The sequence below is a fragment of the Drosophila arizonae genome, chromosome X (assembly GCF_054131065.1).
Source record: "Drosophila arizonae isolate 15081-1271.41 chromosome X, UAZ_ARI_1.0, whole genome shotgun sequence".
Lineage (NCBI taxonomy): Eukaryota > Metazoa > Arthropoda > Insecta > Diptera > Drosophilidae > Drosophila > Drosophila arizonae.
Window position 1 is genome coordinate 29196982 of NC_142927.1, and position 14966 is coordinate 29211947.

At 39.4% G+C, this 14966-nt stretch overlaps 2 long non-coding RNA genes across 2 annotated transcripts; one reads left to right on the forward strand and one right to left on the reverse strand.

The window, feature by feature from the left end:
- Positions 1-194: 194 nt before the first annotated feature.
- LOC149268095 (uncharacterized) lies at positions 195-1858 on the forward strand. The gene is made up of 2 exons (XR_016271198.1): positions 195-489; positions 561-1858. It is a non-coding gene; the product is annotated as an uncharacterized LOC149268095 (long non-coding RNA).
- Positions 1859-3534: 1676 nt separating this feature from the next.
- Positions 3535-7709, reverse strand: LOC149268096 (uncharacterized). Its single transcript, XR_016271199.1, has 2 exons — positions 5817-7709; positions 3535-4396 (listed from the first exon to the last, which is right to left on the reverse strand). It is a non-coding gene; the product is annotated as an uncharacterized LOC149268096 (long non-coding RNA).
- Between the last annotated feature and the right edge of the window lie 7257 nt (positions 7710-14966).

Below are 14966 nucleotides of genomic sequence, written 5' to 3' on the forward strand. Positions count from 1 at the left end.
CGTCCGAACCGGACTGCGCACAGTGGCACCAGCCTCGCGTCACTTGTTACATGCCAAGAAACATGTAAATATGTACGCTCAAAAATAAATACAAATTATGACAGTTACACTTGATGTATATATTATTATTATTATTATTGTCATATAATTATTATATAATAGAGTGATTAGATAAACATTTTCATATTCAAATTGTTATTTAAAGATAATATATACACTCATGGTCAAATTAATAGGTGTGACCCAAAGATTCTAGCATATTTTGGAATAATTACGGTATGACAACATCTATCAGCACGAAATTTTTTTTGTTAGGTATGGCCACACTATTTGATAAGAAAATAGGTAAATCCCCCCAAAAAATTTACTCGCTAAAAAGTTTTGGCTATTATACATTCTCTACCTCAAAATTTACCTGGTCACATTAATAGGTGTGTTTAACTAAACAAAAAATTATTAAAATATTAAAGTGTTTTTGAGTAAGCAAAGGTAGTATTATTATTGAATATAATTTGATTGAAGCATAAAAATTTTCATTTGCAACATTTAAATAAAATTAGATGGGTCGTGGAGTTCACTGCAGTGCTGAAGAGAGAAATCTCGTTCTCAAGCTTCGTGAAGAGGGTAAAACTTATAAATACATTGCCTCACTAATGGGACGATCGTAGAACTTCGTTACAAATGCTCTAAAACCAAAAAAAGATAACAGGAAGCCGGGTGCCCGGAGGAAAACTACCGTAAGAGAGGATTCCCGTATAGTCACCTTGGCTAAAAGGGACCCATTTAAGTCTTCGAGAGCGATTGCCATCGAAATGGGCAATGTTGTATCGGCACGAACTATTCGTCGACGGCTATTAAGCTCGAATCTACCTAGGAGAGTTGCTCGCAGGGTTCCTCTATTGCGAAAATCAAATATTCGGATGAGGCTTAATTTTGCTCAAACTCACAAGGCCTGGTGTGGTTTAGAGGGAGAGCGTAAATGGAGGAACATTCTCTGGAGTGATGAGATGAAAATAAATTTGTTTGGGAATGACTCAAATTTACATGTCCGAAGACCTAAAGGCAAAGAGTTAGATCCTAGATATACAAAGAAGACGGTTAAGCACGGAGGAGGCAGCATAATAGTTTGGGGCTGCTTTTCGTGGCAAGGCGTTGGTCCGATTCATCGAATTAACGGCATCATGGATAGATTCCTGTATAAGGATATATTGAGTAGTGTTATGCTACCATATGCCGACGACAACATGCCTCTGAAATGGAAATTTCAACAGGATAACGATCCTAAACACTGCTCCCGAGTAGTTAAGGGTTGGTTGCATGAAAATAGAAAATAGTTATTGAGTGGCCAAGTCAGTCTCCAGATCTCAATCCGATTGAGAACCTTTGGGGACACCTTAAAAGGAGACTTTCCAAAACTAGATGCTCCAATAAGAACCAATTATGGGAAAATATTCGGGAGGAATGGTACAACATTCCTGTGGAAATGTGCAGAAAGTTAATATCCTCTATGCCCCAAAGAATCAGCAAAGTCATTGCGAATAAAGGCGGATATACAGGGTATTAACCATACTTATCTAAATATATTCTAAATATTCTACAATATTTGAAAATTTTTCATTTTTTTTTTAAATTTGCTGGGCACACCTATTAATCTGGCCAGCAAAATTTGGAGTTTTTTGTGAAGTATGCCAAAATTATGCTAAAAATTATTATTTTTTAAACTTGTTTTTTGTTGTTGTTATTCTATGATGTGTCTATTTTTAAATATAAGTTGAATTTTTTAGTTACATGAAAAAATATAGACGTTATTCCCATTTAAAAAAAAAAAAAATTTCACACCTATTAATTTGACCATGAGTGTACATATGTTATATTTAATTTTAGTTACCATTTCTTTATTATACTAATATTTTAAAACATTTAGCTATTCTTATGAATATCAGAAGCTTTGCTCTCCACACTTCAGTTTTCATCCATTAAACTGCCGACATCAAACCACTGTACGAAGCCAGCAGCAGCGAGCGACGAAGAGCGCGGACGATGTCGTCTTCGGGCTATTCAAAGTGCAGCAACGGCATCTGCGACTGCGCAGCTGACCGAGCAACGGCAACGACGGCAACTGCGCAGCAGTGCCGCTGCACCGCATGAGCAACACACCTCCCACCCCACCTCTCATCCAACTTCTGTAAAGTAGTAAACGGTGTAAGCGGCACCAGCTATTCATATAGCGACTATGCAAACGCCAGGGCAGGTTTCGCTTTTATTTTGTATTCATTATTTTTCAGTTATGCTCTTGCATAAGAGCAGCCGGCGAGCAATAGCGAGAGTACATACATGTACATATGTATGTGTGTGTGCTTGCATGTGCATGAGTGATGTAACTGTACATGTACATACGCATAGACTGTCGAGCATAAGCGAATGAATGAAGAGCGCGCGAAGAACAACAATGGAGAGCTTAAAGCTCGTGGCTGGAATGCTTGACTAATGCAGTGGACATATACACATACATATGTATGTACACATGGCTGTATGTACATAAGTGTGTTTGACTGTGGGGTGAAGTAAAGATCGCAAATGCTCAAATGACTTCAAGTTATAACAACTCAGTATTTACTGCAACATGCATAATACCGTCAACTAGTCTGGGAATAATGTTACGAAAAGTTGACTATGAAATCTATTAGCGTATGGGTGAAGTTTCCCCCGCATACATACCTCTTAAAAGCCCAATAAGGTATATTGGCTTTTATGGAAATTTTTTATATTTGCATAAAGGTTCTCTGGATACGGACATGGATTATCGTATGATTAATCAACTTTGAAGATATTTTGATTAAACTTAATATAAATATACATATAAACTATGTTGTCCATTCATGCATATGCGGTTAAAATCAGATCAACTTCGTAATCTACATATTTAGCTATATAACTATTTTTTGGCTTTTTGAGGGAAGTATTACAAATTTTTCTGTTCCATTTCTATAAATTTCACTTGTTCACACATTTTATTGATTACGAGCAGAGCGTCAAAACAGTTATAAAAGGCAGCAAGAATTCAATGCAAAAATATTCTTTGATTCAAATTATTTAGTTTTTCGACACGTGAAACAGTAAATAGTCGACTGTTAGATGCCCTGTACAACGCTTTTGGCATTTCTTGTACCTGCAAGCTTTTTAGTCTATCCTTGCTTACTTTCGCATGTTTAGAAAAATAAATCTTTTAGTATCGAAATACAACAGGCTCAAGTTTTGATTGATGGGATAATATCTTTGAAAAAAATGCCTGAAACTTCTAGCTATTTTATGGTGTGTTAACAGGGTATATCATTTTGTGTTGGAATGTATGTGAGCTTTATATAATATATATTCTTTCTGCTTTTTAAAATCTGAGATCCGACATATGATCCATAACATTTATGTCTTCCTTTGATATGAAATACATTCAAATCTAAATCAGATATAGACATTTACCAAGTATAGATATAAGTAAAAGTTATAAGACAGACCTTTGCTCAATCGCGAATATTTCTTCTTTTCTCTATAATTATTGATTCTTCTCTAGTTATCAGTTATGGAAGAGTACAGGGGATCTCGTAGTCGAGCAGTCTCGACCAGAGCACTCTTGGTTGTTTTTATTTAATTATTCTCTTTAATTTTTTTTTTTTTGGCTCAGTCCACAACACGTTTCGTCAGCTGGCCCAGACGACGCCCTCTTCTAGCCATTGGCAGTGGCAACTGGGCTTAAACAACAAACAAAAGAGCAAAGGCCGGCTGACCACATGGCCCCAATAATAGGCGAGACAATTTCTGATCAACTTTAATGGCAGCTAGGGGCAAAAATGCCAACGGACTTTGTTAGCCTGGCCAATTCAATGCTCGCACCTGCTAAAAGAGCTTAAATGCTGAATAAAAACTGTACATTTGCATGTATAAAATTTGCATATGTATAAAAATATGTATATTTGATTTGTGTGTAATGCGCTTCAATGAAGCTTAAGTGATTTGTTCTTCGGTTAACTGTAACTCGCTGCGCAGCGCCATCTGTTGTTCGCTGCGCCTCAACTGAGCCCCGCAAAGCCACACAGCTTGCTGTGTGTGGATCCGTTCCGCACCGCACCGCACCGCACCTTTCCATTCCGTTCCGTTTGGCTGTGCACTAGACACAAATGCAAAATGCATAGCGTAATATGCAGTTGGCAAAATGTCGGCTTTTGGTATTTGTAAAAATATTTTATCGGCTTCATGTTTTCAATATCTTTGCGTATTAAAAATACATGTGTATTCATTTGCGTACAACAAAACCCCACAAGACGAAAAACAAAAGAGTATTGTCGAAAACTCCACTGGCGGGGCGTGTACGACCGTCATATACCCTGTAACTCGCTAATAACTGAAGCGAAACGAAAAATTTGAAAATTTATGAATGAAAATTGTTATAGCTAGAATTGATGGACTACAACATACCCTATTTGTATTTATATATAAATTATGAATATGCATATGAATACCTGTTTTTAGCGTCTAATTTCATGTATATCCCTTCAATCTAAATTTATTTTCGAGGGAAGATAAAAAAGTAATATATTATCGGATTTTGAAATCAGGGAGCATTAAAATCTAAAATTCTCACTCGAGCGTTTATTTGAATAGCGCGCATTAATACTCTTGGCAAAGCAAACATTTTGGCATTAATGCGCTCTCCTATCAAGGCCAAAAGACAAAATTTGTTTTGTTTTTTCTTATTTTTATTTATTTTTTTTATTTTTATTTTAATATCTGCTGGCCACTTGCAAGAGATTATAGCGGACAACTGTCAACTGCTTGACAAGCAGTGTTGCCGAATCAGCTATTTTGTAGCTAGATCTGGCTACTTTTTAAGGCCGATTGCTACACAAATTTTCAAACAGCTATTAGCTACAAATCTGGCTATTTTCAAATATTACATTTAGCTAAAATGTAAGCGAACTTATAGCAAAATTTGCTTTGATACTTTTTAAATGTAAATGATTTAAATGTATTAAGTTTTGTGTAGAATTAATACTACAACTGAAGAATAGGTAAGCTTTCTAAAATGTTATGGAAAATTCATTTCTTATCAGTTTTTATACCCTGAACCCATTTTCAATGGGAAATCAGGGTATAATGGTTTTGTGAAAAAGTATGTAACGGGCAGAAGGAATCATCGCAGACCCCATAAAGTATATATATTCTTGATCAGCACGACGAGCTGAGTCGATATAGCCCTGTCCGTCTGTCCGCTCGTCCATCCGTCCGTCCGTATGAGAGCGTTGATCTCAGAAGTTATAAGGGCTAGAGAGCTGAAATTTGGCATGCACACTCGTGTGTACCATACGCAGTACAAGTTTATCATTTTTTAACTCATCCGATAACTTTTTTATCGAGAATGATCGAAAAATTTATTTTGTTATTTATGCTATGAGTATAGCGTTCCACACAACGACCTTAAAAAGGCAAATTATAAAACCGACAATGGTGAAAATGACGAGTTGGTAGTAATAGATGAGATATTATCTAAATTAAATTAATAAAGTTGACTTTTTGTGAAAAAAACAGCACTGTTTTCTTTTTTGCTACTTTTTCAGCTATTTTAGAAGAAAGTTAGCTACTTTTAGCTACTTTCAGCCTTCGGTTTTGCTACTTTTGCTGAAAAAGTTTCGGCAACACTGTTGACAAGCTTAAGCCATCTGCCCATCAAGTCATCAATTATTCCAATGCTTCCAGCGACCAACTGTTGCTTTGGCACTTCCAAGTGCTCTCTCGCACGCCTGCCTACTCTAGCCGAAACTCACCACAGCAACGTCGCCACGAATGGCAAATTCAACACAAAGTTTAGGCTCGTGCTTTCAGTACGCCGCAGCTGTTCGCGTGAGGGACATCGTTGCACGCGTTCTGCGGCCGCTCCTGAACGACTCTATCCAGAATGGAGTTCTGCTTCGACTATTCGACTATGCTGCCGGCTCTATTTACATAGGCCACTTGCTCACCCACACACACACCCATCCACACACACACACACACACTTACATACGCGTTCATATAGATAACAATGAAAATATAATTTTAGTGCCTAGTAAAAATCCATAGTGGACATCACTTTTGTTACGCTTCGCTTTGCTTTGCGTGCAGCCAAATAAAAGATAATAGAATTGGCAAAAAAAGAATAGGCAGACAGAGAGAGAGAGAGAGAGAGAGAGAGAGAGAGAGAGAGAGAAGCAGAGAAACCAGAAAAGAAAAAATGATAATAAATAGTTGGAAGAGCTAGGACTTTTGCTCTATTGTATGGCTAGCCCTTTTTTGTTTCATTTTTTTATGAAAGCCTCCCCAAAAAAAAAAAAAAAAAAAAAAAAAAAAAAAAAAAAAAAACTATGAAAATGATATCGACGCGGGCGCAAGTCAAATTTAATTTCACGCTTAGGAAATTCTTTCCGTTAGACCTCGTAAAAAATATATAAAATAAAAATGAATTTCTAATAAAAAAAAAAAAAAAAAAAAAAACTAAAAACAGGAAGAGAAAGAAGGAAAGAAAGAGACACACACATTGACTTCAGCCAGTCGAATGTATTCAAAAGGTCGACATGTACCCACATATATAGCATATCTATCATAAAGATATATACATGTGTATTTATGGTAAATGTTGCCCGTGTCTATGCATATTCCAGTTGGGAATTAGAGTTTTACATGCATCGAGCATTAGTGCTAGCCATTTGGCTGCTCAAAGCCATTGAATATCGAGAGAGCCTTGCCCTCACACAGCCAAGTCTATTGTCTAAGCAGCTGGAGCTATCATTATTTTTATTGCATATAGAAGACAATATTTTTTAATATTCTGCAACAGAACGAGGTTTGAGAGGGAGAGAGAGAGAGAGAGAGAGAGAGAGAGAGAGTGAGAGAGAGAGAGAGAGTGAGAGAGAGAGAGAGTGAGAGAGAGAGAGTGAGAGAGAGAGAGAGAGAGAGAGAGAGAGAGAGAGAGAGTGAGAGAGAGAGAGAGAGAGTGAGAGAGAGAGTGAGAGAGAGAGAGAGAGAGATAAGATAGATAGATAGTAGATAGACAAAGAGAGAGACATTATGATTCTCTATCACGCAGACATCAAACACCAGAAAGTACTTTAATGTGCCCTTAGTTGATCAAGAATCATATTGATATATTTTTACAAGGCATTTAATCATATTAATAAGATCATATAAATCAATCTAAAAGCTTTGAATTAAACAATAGATAAAAGATGAGCAAATATTTTTGGATCAATGGAGCCATTTCGGAAATATTTCAGAGATATGCTAAATCATCACTAGCATGAAAACTATTCACGTGCATTGTAAAAGCCCTACTTCAAGGAAGACCCCTCCTCACACAGCCAAAGATCTTCCCACGGGTCTACAGCCTCTTCCAGCCAAGTATATTTCCCAATTCCAATCGCCTTCAAGTGTCCACTGAAATGCCCGTTATTCAGGAACTACTGCCACCTGGACATGCAGCGTACACAAGCGGTCGTAATTAGGGGGCTTAAAGCGCCTTCGCAGCCTTCGGGGATTAGCCCCGATGGTCGCACCCAACTGATGTACATATATATTTATACCTAGACAATGGGTTTACGGCGTATAATTGCTTGTGCAAGCCTGCGCACCCAACAGGCAGCAGGTGGTTGTCCTCATCCCATTAGGAGTGCATTAAGCTCTCCGTCCATTCTATGGATACTCGCTAGAATAGACAAAGACTGGAAGCTTCAAAGATAAACAAATATTTACAGTAAGCACTCAAATATCACTACGAACTTTGGAACCAAGCAAGATATTTTAAGGTTTTATGTAATTCATGAAAAAAGTGAGTTTAGTCATAAAATTCATGTATTTGTATGAAAAACTTTAGTATTTCTGTGCAAAACGATTTTATCTTAATTATTTGTAGTAAATATGGTCTTTCTGTCCGTTATTCTGCATCTATCTATTTGTCCGACCATTTTTTCGCCCGTCGGTTCATTCCTTGGACTCTTTGCTTGACAAACCTTGTTTCCCCCCGCCCGTCCGTGGGCGTGCCTTTCTGTCCGTGTCTTGGTCGCTTTGTCCGCTAGTCCGTCTGCTAGGCGTCTTTGTGTACGCCAATTTATCTCCATCCGTCCGTTCCTTTTCCCACCTATCCGTATGTCCATCTATTTTGCCAGGAAGTTTTTTCGTCGGTTCCTCCATATTCCGACGAACTGTTCGTGCTCTACTACATACACATATCTTCAATCTTGAGATTTGCATTTTGGAATGTATAATCGACAACCCCAGACCGCGTGGACGCGTGGCCTACTATCTCTTCTAGATCTTAACAGCTACACACTCCAGTTTTTACCTTATTCCTTTTAGACAGTGCTAATTTGGGAAAAAAAAAGTCATTCGTTTATCTTGGTCTGAGAGCTCTACTCAAATGGGGCAGGTTAGCTACTGGCCTTTGCTTCTAGAAACTATTCATATAGAACGTAGAGATTTACTTTTATAGATTAAATTAAAGAAAACAACAAACTATAACAATAAATATATATATTATATAAATAAGTTTAAAATATATTTTTATTACGTTTAAACTTACTTCGAACATTTAATAATTAATTAAATTCTTAGTGTTTACTCTTCCTAGTATATTCGAATAGAATTATCGCCACATCTATATATATAAAATCTGCATATATAATATAATCCTTGGGTATATAGAGGATACAGAACGGAGGAACTTGTTTGAATATCTAATTTAAAATTAAAAAATTCGAATTTCGAAAATGTGTGCTTAAAACTAAAGCTTTTTCAGTAAAGCACAATTCGAATTCTTAAGAATTTTTAATTTGTATTTTTTATTTTTAATTGGTTTTTAATCTTATTTTTCTCTCACATTGAAATTGAAAAGGGCTAAGTGAAGGGTTTTTAGCAGCCTTTTTGCTTTTGAATCTCTATATAATATCTGCTTAGAGTGAAAGGAGGAAGTCCACATGTATATCCATGTATATACATATTTATCTAAATATATATGTGTATAGACATACATACACATACGCTGCCATCAGGCTGGATATAAACAATGAAGTTTGTTGCTCACTTTTATGGGCAGCCGCATTAACATCAACCTACTCGCTCGTTGCCTGCTGGCGAGTCTTTTCAGCCAATTTAAGTGTCTTACAATTTTGCGCATTGTCTCCGTTTGTGTGCGCTTATATATACATGCGTATATATGTGTATGTGGATAGAGTAGAATGTCGTGCGGGGCTTCTGTCATTGCTAAGCTTAAGTTGTTGCAGCATTTTGTTGTCACTGCTGCCGCTCGGCGCCTGGTTAAAAGCATCTTAGCGCCGGCGAAAGCATATCAGCTGCCACGCCACGAGCCCATGGTCCACATCGGACCCACACACACACGGACACAGACACAGACACAGACACATGTGGAAGTGGCAGCAACACGTTGAGCCGCGCCCACAGAGGCGAGCCAGAAAGAGCTCGAGCTAGAGTGAGAGAGGGATAGCTCGTCCTAGTCGCAGCAGTCGTAATCTGCTGCGTTTAGTTTATTGCCGCCCATTTGTTAAAACAAAGCGCTGCCAGCGAGAAGAGTTTATGATGCGCTTTGCTTAAAAGTTATTAACTAAATTGTATACGCTTGAAATTGAATGCTGCGCAACGGCTCTTTGTTTTGGCCGGAAACTTAATCGCTTCAAGTAGAGCGCAGGCGAGCACTCTGCAATCATCGCAGCATCCAAGTGAGACAAAAACGCCAACAACAAATGCAGAGCCAGCAGGAGGAGGACGAGGAGCAGGAGCAGCAACAGCAGCTGAAGCAGAGACAGAGGCAGAGGCAGAAGCAGAAGCTCCCGCATAAGATGTGCCACGGGGCCAGGTGCTCGGGGCACCTGAGCGGCCAGTAGCTGTGGGCTCGATAATAAAGCAAAAGTTGCAACACAATATTTCAGTGTCATTAAAAATCCAGAGCACACTGAAGGGCAGCCAGTGGCAGCAGCAGCAGCAGCAGCAGCAGCAGCAGCGGCAGTGGCAGTGGCAGCGGGAGGCGTGGCATCAACGCCAAACCATGCATATAAATTGTGTGCAGCGACAGCAGTAAGAAATTGCCAAAGGCAAAGCGAAAAAGTCTCTCGCAAGTTGAGCGAAATATGCAACGTAAGATAGAGAGAATCTACGCCCCCAGCCCCCAAACTCCCAGCCCCCAAACTCTCTCTTTCTCTCTTCTCTCTCTCCTCTCTCTGCATTTGGAGGTGTCACAAAAATTTCGTTCAATTGGTTTCATATCTCTGGTGTTTTATCTTCAACTTCTGCTAGCTTTTTTTTTTTCTGCCTGAAAAGCAATTTTTAAGCCATTTCTAAGACTGTTGCAACAATTGGCGCTCGAGCACGAAATACCCTGTAATCTGTATGTTTACTTACTTGCTTAGAGAGTACAGCTATATCCTCATATCAAATGAAAGCGGTTCCATTTTCTAATAAAGAAGCTGTAGTAAGTTGATATGAGATGAGACTTGTTGATGCGATGAGATGAAAGGAAAGAACAAATATTTATAGCTTAAATAAGATAAGATTACGATACTCCAAGTTTTTGGCTAGATCCTCTCGGTGAATATTGCTAGCCATAGACTGGATCATTAATTTGGTTTCCAAGAAAAGCTTGTAGAGGGCCCCAAAAAAAAAAAAGTTGTTCACTTTGCAACTTTTTTGTGATTTCTGAAGTCGGCTCCAGCCCAGACAACAGAGCTGTGATGTCAGTCCATTGCTGCTTTGATAGCTGCGAGTTATCAGGCAAGTGTTGTCGGAGCAACTTCCATACAGTCTTGAGCATTTCATATGTTGAACTCCATCTGGTGGGCACATCATCATCAGCAGGCAGAGGCAGCGCTGTGGCAGAAACTGCTAGTCTAAATTCAGTACACAAGAGAAAAACTTTTCATTGGTATAATTAAAATTCGTTAATTTGTATGCTTACCTGTGTGGTGTTCGGTGTGAGCAACGCTTTTCCAAGTTTTCGCGCACCTGCAACGGTTGCCTCCCTTGCATCGCTGTTCAAAAAAAATCTTACGGCTAATTGCTGTACATCAGCTGCTCATTTTCGAGATCAACTCTGTGCGCACTTTCCGGGTCTGTCTTCGTTCAAACAAGCATTGTCTGCTTTGAAATCGAAATCTGCCGAAATACTTTCGATTTCTATGCTCAAATTGAGTCCTGTGTGTTGTCGCTGCAGCCCTTCTTCACTTCAATGGCATGATTTCTGTAATACTGGACGCTTACACGCAAAATGCCTTTCGAGTGTCGGGAAGCAATGTAAAATTTGAGCGATAGCATCTCGATCTCTTAAGACGGACCTTTCGCTCTCATATTTTTCTGTAAAGTGATGCATAATATTCCGTGATGTAATGGGGCTCATCTGCAATCCATTAAAAATTTGGTCTGTCAGCGATTTGAGCGGCGCAGAATCAAAAGGTGAGTAAGCCACTTTTTCATCTGTCACCAATTGCACGCACGCTCTTGACCTCGCTTGCCGACATTGAAATAGAAAATTTAGTTTTCTTCTTTTGGGGTTCACTTTCTTCCTGCTGCAACTCAGAATGGTACTCATCGGCATGGCACTCCTGAAGATGTCTCTTCAAATTAGTGATGTAATTGCCCTTGAAGGAACGCTTACAAATTTTGCAAACCGTAACTTCTTGCTCCACTTTAAAAAAGGAAAAACTGACGGACAATAGCATCACGTTTACGACTTATCGCAATCAATCGCCAAATTATAAAAGAAACAATGCGCACAAAATGTGAAACGATGCTGCGTTAACCACTTCTTATCGCAAATTGAATTCTAAAAATAGATTTTAAGCGGGTCACTCCGTTGCACAGTGGGACGAACGGACTATGTAGTTTCCTTATCTTTTCTTTAAAAGATGGACTTTTTCCCAGAATTCATTCTTTAGGACATTTTTTACAAATAGTGTTGAACAATTTGTTGGTTTTGTATTATTTTTATAAAATACATTGACCGATAAACACCCACTGTGCGAGTATCAGTATGCTTTAGTTCAATCCATCTCTTTCACTCTTTTGCGACTGCACATTACCTGCTGAATAGGTACCGTTAAGTGCACAGGTCATAATGAAATATATATGTATATATGTACATATTTACATACATATTATATATCATCTGAATATGAATGCGTAGATCATATACATATATGTATATTTCTATATATGATTTAGCTCCTTTGCTTCATTTTCTTTTTTTTTTAATTAAAATTTAAAATTTTTTTATACAACTTAATTTTTTTAAGTGCATAACTGTTATTTGCGGTTCCCGATTTATTCATCTCCATTGGCTAGCATCATAGGCTAGTAGATTTGAAGTGAAATAATATTTAATCTGAACTTCTCTTTATAGCCATTTCTCTGTCTCTCTCTCTCTCTCTGTCTCTCTCTCCACTCTCTTTCACTGAGCTTTCATTATTTTGATGACAGATCTATTAAATGAACATATCATGTGGTCTACCAAGAAACAACTCAACTCACACACTCACACACACACACACACACTAGCGACTAGCACTGGTCAAAGCGATTGCAGCAGGCGTCATCAGAGGAGAATGTGAACGGGAGAAGGGAGGCATTTGTGTGCATTAAGCAGTCGCCGCTGCCAGCTGCCTAATCGAGCGATTCGTGCAACATGTTGGCCAGGTTTGTCGAACATTTTTGCATGTGTCGTTGACACTCCGGCATTTGTGGTTTGCCTTAAGCTCGCTGTGAATTTCAACTTGTTGCTGGCTCAGCTGACTCCGACTACATCAATTTGTATCGTGTCGGCTATTAGGGAAGCAGGAATGAGTTCAGTTGCTCCACAATCGCTCTACAATCACCTTTGTGTCTCGCTTGACATCGAATCTAGGTGGACTGAGTGGCACCAGCTGATGGCCTTGGAAGAACTTTGGTCCAAAAGCTCTCGTACTCCTAGCAAATATTCTGTACGGTCGGAAATGAGTCTAAGCGGCCGAGAAAAGATTTTCTTCTCCGTGTATTGCCTTCTTGCGGCTAGGTCTGGTTAGACTATTTGTACTCTGTTTACATGAAGTAGGGTAGGGTAGGGATAGAAAGAGCGAGAGAGAGAGAGAGAGAGAGAGAGAGAGAGAGAGAGAGGTAAAGACACTAAGATATGTATTACCGAATGTATGGTTAATGAGGTTATTCGGTCAGGGTTGTTATGATTGCCAGCGGACGCACAGAAACTGAACAGAAAAGTATATTCTTGAAAAGTAGATGCTAAAAGAGTTCATAGACCCCCCCACCCCCGTTTGAAGTATTATTTCCAGCTCCAAATAACTAGAATTTAGCAAAGGGATTGCACTAAACGAAATATTTTCAACAGAAGTCCTTCATATTTTCTTTCCAGATAAAGCCTGGCCATGGCCATAACACGGAAATATGTGCTTTAAGAAATCTAAAATGTGAGAATTGATTGATTAGCAAAGGAGCTTAACGACAGACCTCCAATAAAAAACATTTGGTATACCCAGATGTAAGGATATATAGAGAGAGAGATTCGTCTCCAGAAATGTTAACCAAACTCATTTTTCGGCTGTTCGACATGGCTGAATCAGTGCATTGCATATATAGAGAGTGTATTCGTCGGTCTGGTATGCCCGACCGGTGCTCTTTCATCTGTGTTGAGCTCTTTTGTTGTGTGCTGCCTCACTGGGGACTGGCTTGCTGACTTGTTCAGCTCGTTGCTGGGCGCTCGATTGGCGGATGTGCGCTCTTAGTAGAAATTGCATTTTGAAATTGAGTGCAGGACGCAGGACGCAGGGCGCTGGTCGCCGAAGACTGTCCAGGGACTTGGAAGGCGACGCGTTAATATTTCATCTTTCATGCTCACTTGCATTTACACCTACATTGTGGGCAAGACTTGGCTTGGCTTGGAGGGGGCCGCGAGCGGGTGGCCGAACAATGGCCAGACCCCACGGCGTGTAATCAAAAGAAAACGTTGCCTTCGGCTGCACGTCGCACATCGCACATCGCACGTCGGACGTCGGACTGCGGACGTTGCAAGTCGCACGTCGACTGTGCAGCTTGGCCGTCTTCTCGAGCGCCACCACGGAGGGCGTTCCAGAGCCAGCGACGACCATGACGCCGACACCAGCTGCGAGTTATTTACAGGCAGTGGAGGGCCTTTTTCCAAAGACGGCCAGAGCGTAGAGGCGCAGAGGCGCAGAGGCGGGCAGCAGCCAAAAGAACGTCCTTGTACAGCTTTAACACATCGCCGGAAGCATTTAAATGTGTTTTTGTGTAAGCGGGTATCGTCCAAGCAGCGACCAGCAACCAGCAACCAGCAACCAGCAACTAAAATATTTCCGTTATTAAGCTAAAGAAACACTTAACTTTGCCAGGATCACGTTGGGACGTTGGACAGGTGCGCCGTGCCGTAATGCCGAGGGTCCCTACGTCAAATGGCGTATGGGATCTTTGCCTCGTAAACAGAACCTGTTATTACACACACAGAGTGTGTGTGTGTGTGAGAGATAGAAAGAGAACACACACACACACACCCATAAGCTGCTCACTTTATGTCCACTTTCTATCCTCAAGCCTCAGCCACCCATGGAAAATGCATTCATGAATAACTTCGATACTGGGCCGGAGTTATGGTACTCGAATGTTGTATCAAGTCAGTTCTTACCAACAAATATATTATTTCTTGAGACACAAAAAAGCCTAAATTGAGACATGATTTAGCAACTTACGGAGATTAATGATTGGATGGAGCAATGAGAGATGTCGATTGATTTACATGTACATAAGAAGCAACGATTCAGTAATTCATAAATACTTTTCATTTGTTGGTTATTTTAATCTATTTCTCGCGACATACATTGTAATAATATCAAGTGAATGTGAAATAAATGAAATGAGGAATAAAATAATATTTTTTT